Raw genomic sequence first — 11,622 nt, forward strand, 5'->3', positions numbered from 1 at the left:
TCTTGGACAATGCTAAAAAAATTCAATAGACAATGTTAACATAAATTTTATAATTATTTCCTAATTACAAAAGAAATTAAATGTACAATGTGTACATAAATATTTTACAATATTTATAATTATTTCATAAATAAAAAATGAACAATATTTATGAATTACAATTAAAATCATATATAGGGGCCAGAAGAAGGACTAGCGTAGATTATCAACGTGTTGATCATCCAGCTGCTCCAATACGGTATTGAAACTGTCAAAGTTTTTGTTCCAAGTAGCTTTTCAAGCCATCCGTCACAACTCCATGTCTAGATGGTTATCCATCCTGCAAAAATTTGAATATTAGAACATTTTACAAGAAATAATGGAATAAAGCATAACAACGAAAAATTGAGCGAATCAAATTATAACTATTGTACGGAAGACGTAGATTCATTTTACATCGATGCTAATAAAAAAATGAATTATCTAATTTTTGCAATTTTAATAGAATAATATTTATATTCTTTATCTAATTTTTATAATTTCATTTTCTTTAAATTTTTTAATATATAATCTAGTTAAGAATTTTAAATTGATAATTACCAAAATTAAATGTTCGTTTTAACCAAATTAGTAAAATATTTTTTCCTTTTAATTTTTTTTACCAAAATTAAATATTTCTTTTATTAAATTACCAAAATTAAAGAAATCTTCAAATTTTGCAATTTTAATTGAATAATATTTATATTCTTTATCTAATTTTTATAATTTCATTTTCTTTAAAATTTTTTATATACAATCTAATTAAGAATTTTAAATTGATAATTACCAAAAAAAATTTATATATAAAAATTATTCAATTCAAATTGAAAAAAATTGAAGACTATTTTAATTTTGGCAATTTCATCAAAGGAATATTTAATTTTGGTTAAAAAAATGAAAGGAAAAAAATATATTTCTAATTTTGTTAAAAGAAATATTTAATTTCGGTAATTATCAATTTAAAATTCTTAATTAGATTACATATATTAAAAATCTAAAGAAAATCAAATTATAAAAATTAAATAAAGGATATAAATATTATTCAATTGAAAATGAAAAAAAAATTGAAGAATTCTTTAATTTGGGTAATTTAATAAAAGGAATATTTAGTTTTGGTTAAAAAAAATATTTTGGTTAAAAGGAATATTTAATTTTGGTAATTATCAATTTAAAATTCCTAATTAGATTATGTATAAAAAAAATTTAAAGAAAATGAAATTATAAAAATTAAATAAAGAAGATAAATATTATTCAATTAAAATTGCAAAAATTGAAGATTTCTTTAATTTTGGTAATTTAATAAAAGGAATATTTAATTTTGGTAAAAAAAGTAAAAGGAAAAATATTTTGCTAATTTGGTTAAAAGGAACATTTAATTTTGGTAATTATCAATTTAAAATTCTTAACTAAATTATATATTAAAAATTTAAAGAAAATGAAATTATAAAAATTAGATAAAGATTATAAATATTGTTGAATTAAAATTGCAAAAATTGAAGATTTCTTTAATTTTTCTAATTTAATAAAAGAAATATTTAATTTTGGTAAAAAAATTAAAAGGAAAAAATTATTTTGCTAATTTGGTTAAAATGAATTTTTAATTTTGGTAATTACCAATTTAAAATTCTTAACTAGATTATTTATTAGAAAATTTAAAGAAAATGAAATTATATAAATTAGATAAAGAATATAAATATTATTCAATTAAAGCTGCAAAAATTAGAAGCTACAATTTTTAGCACTTTAAATCGATCAACAAAAAAAAAACCTCCACTGCCTACAGTAGGTCTCAATCAACTTCTAGGATTACGAGTCCTACAAATAACAAGTAGAAGAAGAAAAAGAGAATAAATATTTAGATTCACATGATTGACTAATAGAAACAAGATTTAAAGTAATACTAGAAATGTTTAGACGCCATGAATAGACAAAAATGTTATCAATAGAACACACATATACTATAGGCATAGAAGTGCCATCAACAATTGTAATTAACCCAAAAGACTTGAGAGATAATGAAACAAAAGATGACAAATTAGGTGACATATGATAGAAAGCCCAGAATCCAAGAATACACTAAGGATGGTATAACTGAAGAACTAGAGGATAACAAACCTATATGAAATGTAGACATTGCATGTGGCTATGTTGTAAGGAACTTCAGAAACTGCTCAAACATAAATGTATCTACTGATGGTGCAATCACTACAATATTAAGTTGAGGTGGCTGGTCTTCAAAATTTCATTGTGGACGGATGTGGTGTTGTTGGGCCTTTACAGTTGTTATAGGAGTTGATTTTGTGTGGTTCAATTCAATAATTTAGGACATTGTCATTTCCAATGACCTTTCTGCTTATAGAAACGGCATTAATCATGGGAAATATTCGAAGTCTACTTTGATTATTGGCATGTGATCTCTGAGGTATTACGAAGACAAATGTAGTGGAAGATAGAGCAATCCCCTTATCTACGTGAGATTTGTGAGTCGTATCTCCTTCGCAAAATATTACGTTGACAATAGAATCAATAGAAGGAAAACGATTGTGTCATAAGACCGTCTCACAACATCCATCAAAATTATCAAGTATGGCCATAAAAAATTGTAACAATGGTTCTTCTCTTTAGGCGATATAAGGAGAAAATTTTTGTAAGTCTGTAGGTTCTTTTGAGTGTAAATTGATATCATAGGTTCATCATAGTAAAACAAAACTCCTGAACACTCGTAATCTTCTATTAAAGTGTGTGAATATAAGTCTCAAATTGATATTGTATTGCAGAATTAGACTACGTCGATAGTCTTGCCAAATTCTCTCAAACCACCTTAGCAATATCATACTTACCCAATTGGGTGCCTATCGACTACACAATAAAATTATTAATCCAAGTAATAATCTTTGAATTTTCGAATTCCCAAATTTTTAAGAATTTCATATAATTGGTAACCTTATCGTCTTTAGGTCTAACACTAGTACCTGAAACGTAACACTACATCTTTATGCCCTTCAACAAATTCTTTATCACATAACTCCAATAAGACTAATTCTTCTCATTTAATTGCACACTAATAGACGGAGAAACATGTTGACTTTCAGTCATTTTGTAATAAATAAATGACTACAAATATAAAAAATATAAAGAATAGCAAGATGTAAAATCAAATGAGAAGTAGCAGAAGACAGTAAACTATACTATCACTAAAAAAATATAATGTTCTTTAATAAAATCAATAAATTTCATGAGATGATGACCTAATTCCATGTTAAATTAATGGACAAAGTATAGAGAAAAGAAAAGAAAAGAAACGAAAAGAAAATAAAGGAGGGTAGGATTTCTTGATTAATTGCATAATGAAAATACAAGAAAACCAAGCTTTAAATAATCATGTTGGCAAATAAGTAAAAGGACTAATCTATACATAAAACAAACATCTTATATATTAAAAAATTGTGCAGCATTTCTACCAAAAAATCTCAAATTTCTGGTCTTGCCTTCTAGTCACGCAACATTTAGCCCCTGATTGGTGCCAATTATTTCAAACAGAAGAAGAAGAAGAAGAAGAAGAAGAGTATTGAATAATATTTTTAGGAGAATGTGTTAAAAACTAGAAAAAGGTTTTGAATTTAGTGCATGTTTGGTTCTAATTTTTCACCCAAAAAATCAATTTTTTGACTGTTACTTCTCTAAGTTTTTACTTTTTCTCTTACAGGTGGAAGTCATTTTTCTCTCTAACGGTTAAAAAATCAATTCTTATAATCACTATCGATCAATCCCTTACATGTAGAATATTTTATTGTGTGAACGTGTAGTTAAAAATGATCATGTAGTAAAAAGAGGTTTAAAAAATTGGTCACCAAACAAGGGCTTAACCAAATATGGCCAGCAAGTTTGAGCGAGCGAATTTTACCATCCAAAAAGTATTTCAAATTTACACTTTAAGCTCCCAATTCATTTAAAACATACTTTCAGTCTTTAAACTTTTAAACTCCTATATCTATGTTTGTGTGTGTATATTTTTTGAACAATGATTCCAACAGTCCCTTCAAGTTGGGGAAGGAAAAGCTATTGAGGATTATTTATTAGGACATGTTATCTCTCTCTCTCTCTCTCTCTCTCTCTCAATGGATTCTTCTGCTCAACATCAATTGGAAAGCTTCGGTACGAAACTCGTTAGTGTTAAACTATTTCTCATTGAGTTACTGTGCAATGATTTTTAATTATGAGAACTAAAAGTTTGTTGTGAATAATTTTTGTAAACTCATTTATGGTCATGCTAACATGGACCATGATGTAGTATACTGAAGTGAGATAACAAAGAAAGTTGTCACGTAAATTGAAGGTTTGATCAAGCCTGGTCGAAAAAAAAATGAGCTCCAACTCAAAAAATAAGTTTTAAGTCAAATATAAAAATCAATAAAATGCAAAATTGTTGAGCTCGACGTGCTAAATGCAAAAGTCTGTATGTCATTCTAGTTCTAAGCCCATCAAATTCAACGAAATCTTAGAAATATCCAATTCGCACTACGTAAAAGACAGTAAAAGATAATTCACTTGATAGTTGAGAAAAGTGAATTGTCTTCGTTCACTCAAAGTGTTGTTCACAAATAGGGAATGAAATGCAATAATTTGCATTATATGTAGCGTTTAGAGAAATGTCCCCACTCCCCACTGCCGGTTCTTTAGGCACTTCTACTATTTTCGAAAACAAAGTTGCGAAGGGCTGCTCATCCACATTAGGCTCATGCCTTTAATTTTAGCTAGTACATATATGGAAATGGACATGCACTAAATGTCAACTATTTTTGAAAAAGTGATCTTCAATGGAGTCAAATATTCAATTACTATTAACACAATCTAATGAGTGCTCTTTATTCCAAGTACTTGACTATGTGCCGAAAATAGGGTCCCACTATTAGTCGGTAACAAATATGTGACAATTATTAACAATAGATACAATTAGTGATATGGAGAAGAAAATAAAGAAAAAATGATATATACACCAAAAAGTATATACAATTTAAAAGATACAGGAAAACTATTTGAAAAATACTCTAAAATTTGAAAGGTCACATTCTCATGACTTTTCAACAGAAGTAATTAATTGTTATTTTCAATAAAAATTTATTTAATTGCTTTTTAATAAAAATTAACATTCTTGTTATTATTCTTCTTCTCAGTCATTGTAGACAACTTAGGATTATTTATTGTTAATATGAGAATAAACTGAATTAAAAGTGAGAATTTGAGAATTATAATGGATATTAATGATGAAATCAAATTCCTAGCACAATTGATTTCTTTCTTCAAAAATTATTTGCGATTAGTTAGAAGGCGTATCTATAATTTAGTTAGAATCGTTGTTGCTTAATTACAACAATTGATTGTGTGTATTCAATTTAGTGCGAATTGATCAAAATTAAGTTAAAACTCTTAAATGCTCGTGGAAATGATACTCTTTCACTCATTATTAGTATTACTTGTCAATGACCCGTATATTTATGAAACTTCAATCGAGCAACCCACCGGACGCCATCCCGTACCTAACTCATTGCCAACAGTAGTCGATAAAGCAAATCAATTGAATTAGCATTACTCTGTTGCTGATTTGCCTCCATTAGTCACTATTGCTTACAATATCAATTGAATCACCAATAACAGTTTTAGGGTTTTCAAAAGATATAACATTGGTATCAATTTCAAAAGTTGGCACATTATCGTAACTATCATCACCCAAATCGAGAAGTTCTTCAACACCCATTTTATCAAAATTAGGTATGAGAGCACATTCACGTTACTTTAAAGAACAAATTCACATATTTATTATGACTTGTCATACTCATCACAAGCATGTGCCTCCAAATTAGGATCAAATGGAGAAAAAAGATCCAAGTTAAATTTCGTCTCAACATCAGATAAAAAACAGTCTCGCTTGATAGTTGTTCATCGAGCCGCCATACCACTGGAGGAATTTCGTAAGCATCAAATCATGGTATTGAAGGCATCGTCAAGAGCGTGACATTGACTTTGATTCTAACTGAAGCAACATAACGTTAAGAATGTAGAATAACGCCTTAATCGAAATCTGTTAATTCGATAAAATACGAGAAAGAGATATATTGGAGAAAATCCAATATTTTATTAAATTCAATAAAATAAATAAAACTTCAATTCATAAAGTATTTAAATAAAAACTCTAAGTAGGAAAAAAAAATCCTAAACTCATTTAACGACTTTAATGCCCTTCAATGACTTGAAGTAGGAAAAAAAAAATGCAGTGAATAAAAATTCCAAACGCATCTACAAATGGAACAGTGCACGAGTTCAGTCCTGTGGCTTGTTTCTTTATTAGAAAGGTGATTTTTTTTTTTTAAATTCAATTTCAACTAATTGACTGGTCAACATATTCAATTGCAATCATTCTTTTCTAGTTTAAAAGGATTCATTTTTAAATCTTACAACATAAGCTATTGCCTCAACAATTACCACAACTGCCTTTGAATCACTAAATTGTTCGACAATAATTAATTGCCAGTTGCTAGTTGCTCATTATTAATTTTGAGTAGTACTCAATGGCCAAACTTTCTTGCATTAAAAACCCTCGTATTGCAGAAATCAAGTGTACTACGAATACAAATCGTGATGGAATCGAGCAAAAATGTTATATTTATCGTTGAAGTCCACCACTAATTTATTGATTGATGTGTCTCTATAGCCAGAGCCGGTCCTGTTATTTTCGGGGCCTGAGGCGAACTTTGTAAATTAGGCCCCCCAAAGTCAACGTAAATACAAAATTCAATAGTATATTATGCAACTGATCGTTAACTTAAAACTAAACAATAAAACAACAAACAAAATACTGATTAAAATCCAAGCACGTTAAAAACCCATTTAAAATGGCAAGAACTGTTCAATCCGTTCATCCTACTAGCAATCTTTTTTCTGTTTGCACTCTCTGTCTAGTTAAAATAAGCAATTAAGCATAAAAAATAAGTAGGAACTCCCATAAGTTCCTCTTAAAAACTATAATTTCCATTAAGTCCAAAACGGCAAAATTTGGAAACCCAAAACTTACAGTTTTCCCCTTTTACCGCTAAAACAAATCAGAATATGATTCCTGTAATCTTCACTTTCTCATGGATAGATAAATTATTTCCGAATAAAGAAAAACTGTATTTACCATAAAAGACTCTGATCACCAATCCACCCCACGCACCCTATCCATTTAAAGAACAAGAGATAGAGGCAAATGTGATTTGTGAATATCCAGTTCTATAAAGAAAAACGGGTAAGAATAAAAAAATAAAAAAAAGGGCCACCTAAAGCATCAACTTTACCAATATTTCACAGAAATATAAAGAAAAGAACTTTCAGAAAGCTCTTTCTTGTGTGCACATTAATCTTTACAGGAAATATATAATAGTATGTGTAATTATCTGCTTGATTAAAGCAATAAGAAATATAAATACACACAAACGCATGCATCAAGATAAAAAAAAAAAAAATACGATTTTGATTTCATAAACGACAAAAAATCAAGAAACAGGAAAATCCAATATTATAAACGAAAGGGGGCGAAACAAGAAATCATTGCAGTTGAATCAAGAAAGAGGAGAAGTTTAGCAAATTAAAATTGCTGTGGAATTTTCACGAATGAGTTTTTGTTCAATAAAAGCCAAATATGAGTTCTTAAACAGAAATCTCCAGCAATCAAAGATAATTGAAGCATTAAAGTGTAAACAAGTTGATTTGGGCCAAATATCATTAAACAAAAAGAGGCCCATCACCAAACAAAAGGGCCAAAAATTTCATTCTGATTTCAGTCGTCTTCCCGCCTCTTCCTCTTCCATCTCTGCAAACTGCAACTGCAATTCTGGGACTCTCGGCTGCTACTTAACATTCACTATCCTCCCTCCCAACCTCTAAATTATGGCTCCGCCACAGTAGGTTAGTGACTGTGGGGAGAGAAAAATGATTTCTCCTTCCAATTTTTTCATTTAATTGCTATGAAAAAAAAAAAAAAAGAGGGCGAAGTGAGGCCCCCTTCCAGTTTTGGCCTGAGGCGCAGGCCTCATCCGCCTCGCCTCAGGACCGGCTCTGTCTATAGCCGTCACACCAATGTGATTGAATTATTATTATTATTTATTTATTTATTTATTTTTATAAATAGTTAACACCTCTAATGCTTATGCTGTTGCAACACCTCTATCAGTTGTTCTGACGCCAAATTTTGTAGATGCAGTCGTGTTAATTCATTGCATCGTATGATTTTAGCTAGTTTGGCTTCAAGAACAATGATCGTATTTATGAGGAACTTGGTTATTCTCTAATGCTAAGCCCCTGTTTGTTGCACATTTTTTCTTCCATTTTAGAAAAAATATAGCCGTTTCTAGGGCCCACTTGCCATAAATGCTTTGACTCTCATTTCACATTTTACTGTGAGAAATGTGCCCAACGGTAGAAATTATCATTCTCATTTTTGATAAAATGTGCAACAAACAGAGACTAAAATTATGCAACAACAAAATACAAAAGATAATTAACACCTCTGATGCTTATGCCGTTGCAACACCTCTATCAGTTGTTCTGACGCCAAATTTTGTAGATGCAGTCGTGTTAATTCATTGCATCGTATGATTTTAGCTATTTAGGCTTCAAGAACAATGATCGTATTTATGAGTGTAAGGATTTGGGCTGCTGAAATCTTTGAGCCCAATGGATATTATGCTGATCCGGTCCAGTAATTTTACCACACTTATTGAACATTCTAGAGTTGACAAAGTCGTGTTTTCGTGAAACGCGTTTAACTCCAAAATGTGTCCTCTACTAGATCTCTTACGCGTGGCATAACTGTGACCGTTGGATTGGTCTTTGGGGGACGCCTCATATAACTAGGGTTTGAGATATTTTTTGTTTAACCCTAACTTTCATTTTCTTTTTGACTGCCGTTCTTCTTCTTCTTCAAACTCTCTATTTTTCTGTGGGTTTACTTTGTGATTTCTGTGTGAAATCCTTACAAAGAATTGTTGAGATTTATCTCTGTGTATAGAATCTGAGGGCCTCTTGTGATTAGGAGAAATGGCAGTGTACTCTCATATGTTTGTAACTTGGTTTTGCCCAATATGGGTATCTTGATAGTGGATTCGAGCTTAATCCGTATGGATGCTCAATGGGGATGTAGGCGTTAGTTGGTCGCCGAACCTCGGGGCCTTTGGCCGAAAATTCTTTGTGTTCTTTATGATTTTTCTGTATTTTTGATTTTGTATTTTACTGAAAATACTCGAATGTACAAAAGATTTGAACAACTGGGTCCAACAGTGGTATCAGAGCCACTGCTAAATTCGTTTTTCAAAATATTATTGTTCAAATCTTGCATTCTATAACATGACTGTGCTTAGATCTATCAAAAATTAATAGATCTGTTTTTTGTTGTACAGGAAATCTCTTCGATCTGAATCTTGAGCAGATCTGTGGAAACAGATTGGTACTTTTCGAAATAAATTGCAGATCTGGTGAAATCTATACTCTGTCCAAATTTAAATATTTACTGAACATTGATTAGGGTTAAGTTAGGGATTTTCCTTGAACCCCCTTAATTTTCCTTTGTCTAGGGTTTCATGCGAGAACCCTAGAATCTGAGGGAATTAAGGAACGGTGAAGAAATCCATTAGGGCATAATTTTTTTTTATGTACTGCGATTTATGTTAATCTCTACATATCTTAAATTTGGTGTATAGGAATTCACAATACTTGTCAACAATCTGCAGTTGACATTATTCATTTATTTTTGTGTATGCACTTACATGTTACATAATTAGGCAAGAAATTGTTTTATTTGTTACTGCAAGAATAAATTGTCAAGTAAGAATTTTATTGAGTGTGAACTGTTTTATGCAATATATTTCTGTTGTGCTCTGCATAAACTGTGACAATTTTTTGGGAATTAAATCTTGCCTAACTCATCTAAAATACTATAGTGCTATACCTGTACAACATGTCCCACAATATGTCCACTAAAACTGATATTCAACATTGGGATGGCAAAGGGGATTTTACTCTCTGGAGCCAGAAAATGAAAGCCCTCTTAATGCAATTAAAATGTGTTAAAACAATTGATGAATCTTGACCAGAAACTTTGTCAGAAGTTAGAAAAACTGAGCAAGATGAATTGGCATGGAGTACAATATTTCTTCATCTATTGACTCTGTGATTAGAAAGATAGGAACTACTACTACTGCTATTGAGTTGTGGACAGCCTTAGAAAAACAATATGTTTCTAAGTCCCTCCCAAATAAGTGCTTCCTCTGGAAACAATTTTTCAGTCATAAATTTGACCCTACTGCAGACCTAGAAGAAAATATGAACAAGTTTAATAAAATTACACAAGATTTAACCAATTGTGGGGAAAAGATCTCTGATGACCAGAAAGCAATTGGTCTTCTAAATGCCTTGAGTGATAAGTACAAAGACATTAAGAATGCCTTAGAATATGGTAGGAGTGACTTAACTGTTGAAATCATTCATGACTCACTCAAGACTAGAGATCTAGAACTTAAATCTGAACATAAAATTGCCTTAAATGTTGAAAAATCAATGTCCAATCCAAAAACTCCCATAAAAGGTTTAAATAACTTTAGTCAAGCTAACTATGATAGAGATAAAACTTTCTCTAAGAAGAAATGGAGAAATAATAAAGGAAAGGACAAGAAGCTATACAAAGGAAAGGCTAACAATAGAAAATATTATTATTGCGGTAAAATTGGTCATTTGATAAAAGACTGCTTCAAAAAGGCTAAGGACCTAGGAAATGGCCCTAAGCAAGAAAATGGCACTTCAGCCATTGCTGCTTTCTATGAAAGGGAAGAAGATGCTGATATTGGGGTAGCTTATGTACACTCATTAGAGAAATCTGAATATGACTGGGTTCTAGATTCAGGGTGTTCCTTTCATATGAGCCCTAATATTAAATGGTTTACTAATTACACAAACCTTAGTGGTGGATGTGTAAAACTGGGAAATAATGATTCCAATCAAGTAAAAGGAATTGGAAACATTGTTTTAAAATTGAAAAATGGTCAACATCTAAGGCTAAATTATACTAGATATGCCCCAGCACTTAGAAGGAATCTAATATCCCTTGGGGTCTTAGATGATGAAGGGTATCAAATTGAAATTAAGGATGGTTTCACAAAATTAAATAGAAATCAGTGACTTATATTCAAATCACCCAAAATAAATGGTATCTATATCCTAAATCCTGATGATGTCATTCAGAATGTTGCTGTGAATCTGATGACACAACTAGATAATTCTGATCTATGGCACAAAAGACTAGGTCATCTTAGTGAGAAGGGTCTAAAGAAACTTTCAAAAGTTGGTGTTTTTGGGAATGACAATGTTCAGAAGTTAACCTTTTGTGAACATTGTATTATGGGAAAACAGAATAAAATGCCCTTTAATCATGGCATTCATAAGTCTCAAAATATACTCGAATACATTCACAGTGACTTATGGGGCCTTGCACCTGTGTCCACTGCATCTGGATATAAATATTACCTCCTTACTGTTGATGATTACTCCAGGAAGCTTTGGATCTTCCTACTAAAATCT

The sequence above is a fragment of the Olea europaea genome, chromosome 20, assembly GCF_002742605.1.
Source record: "Olea europaea var. sylvestris chromosome 20, O_europaea_v1, whole genome shotgun sequence".
Taxonomy (NCBI): Eukaryota; Viridiplantae; Streptophyta; class Magnoliopsida; order Lamiales; family Oleaceae; genus Olea; species Olea europaea.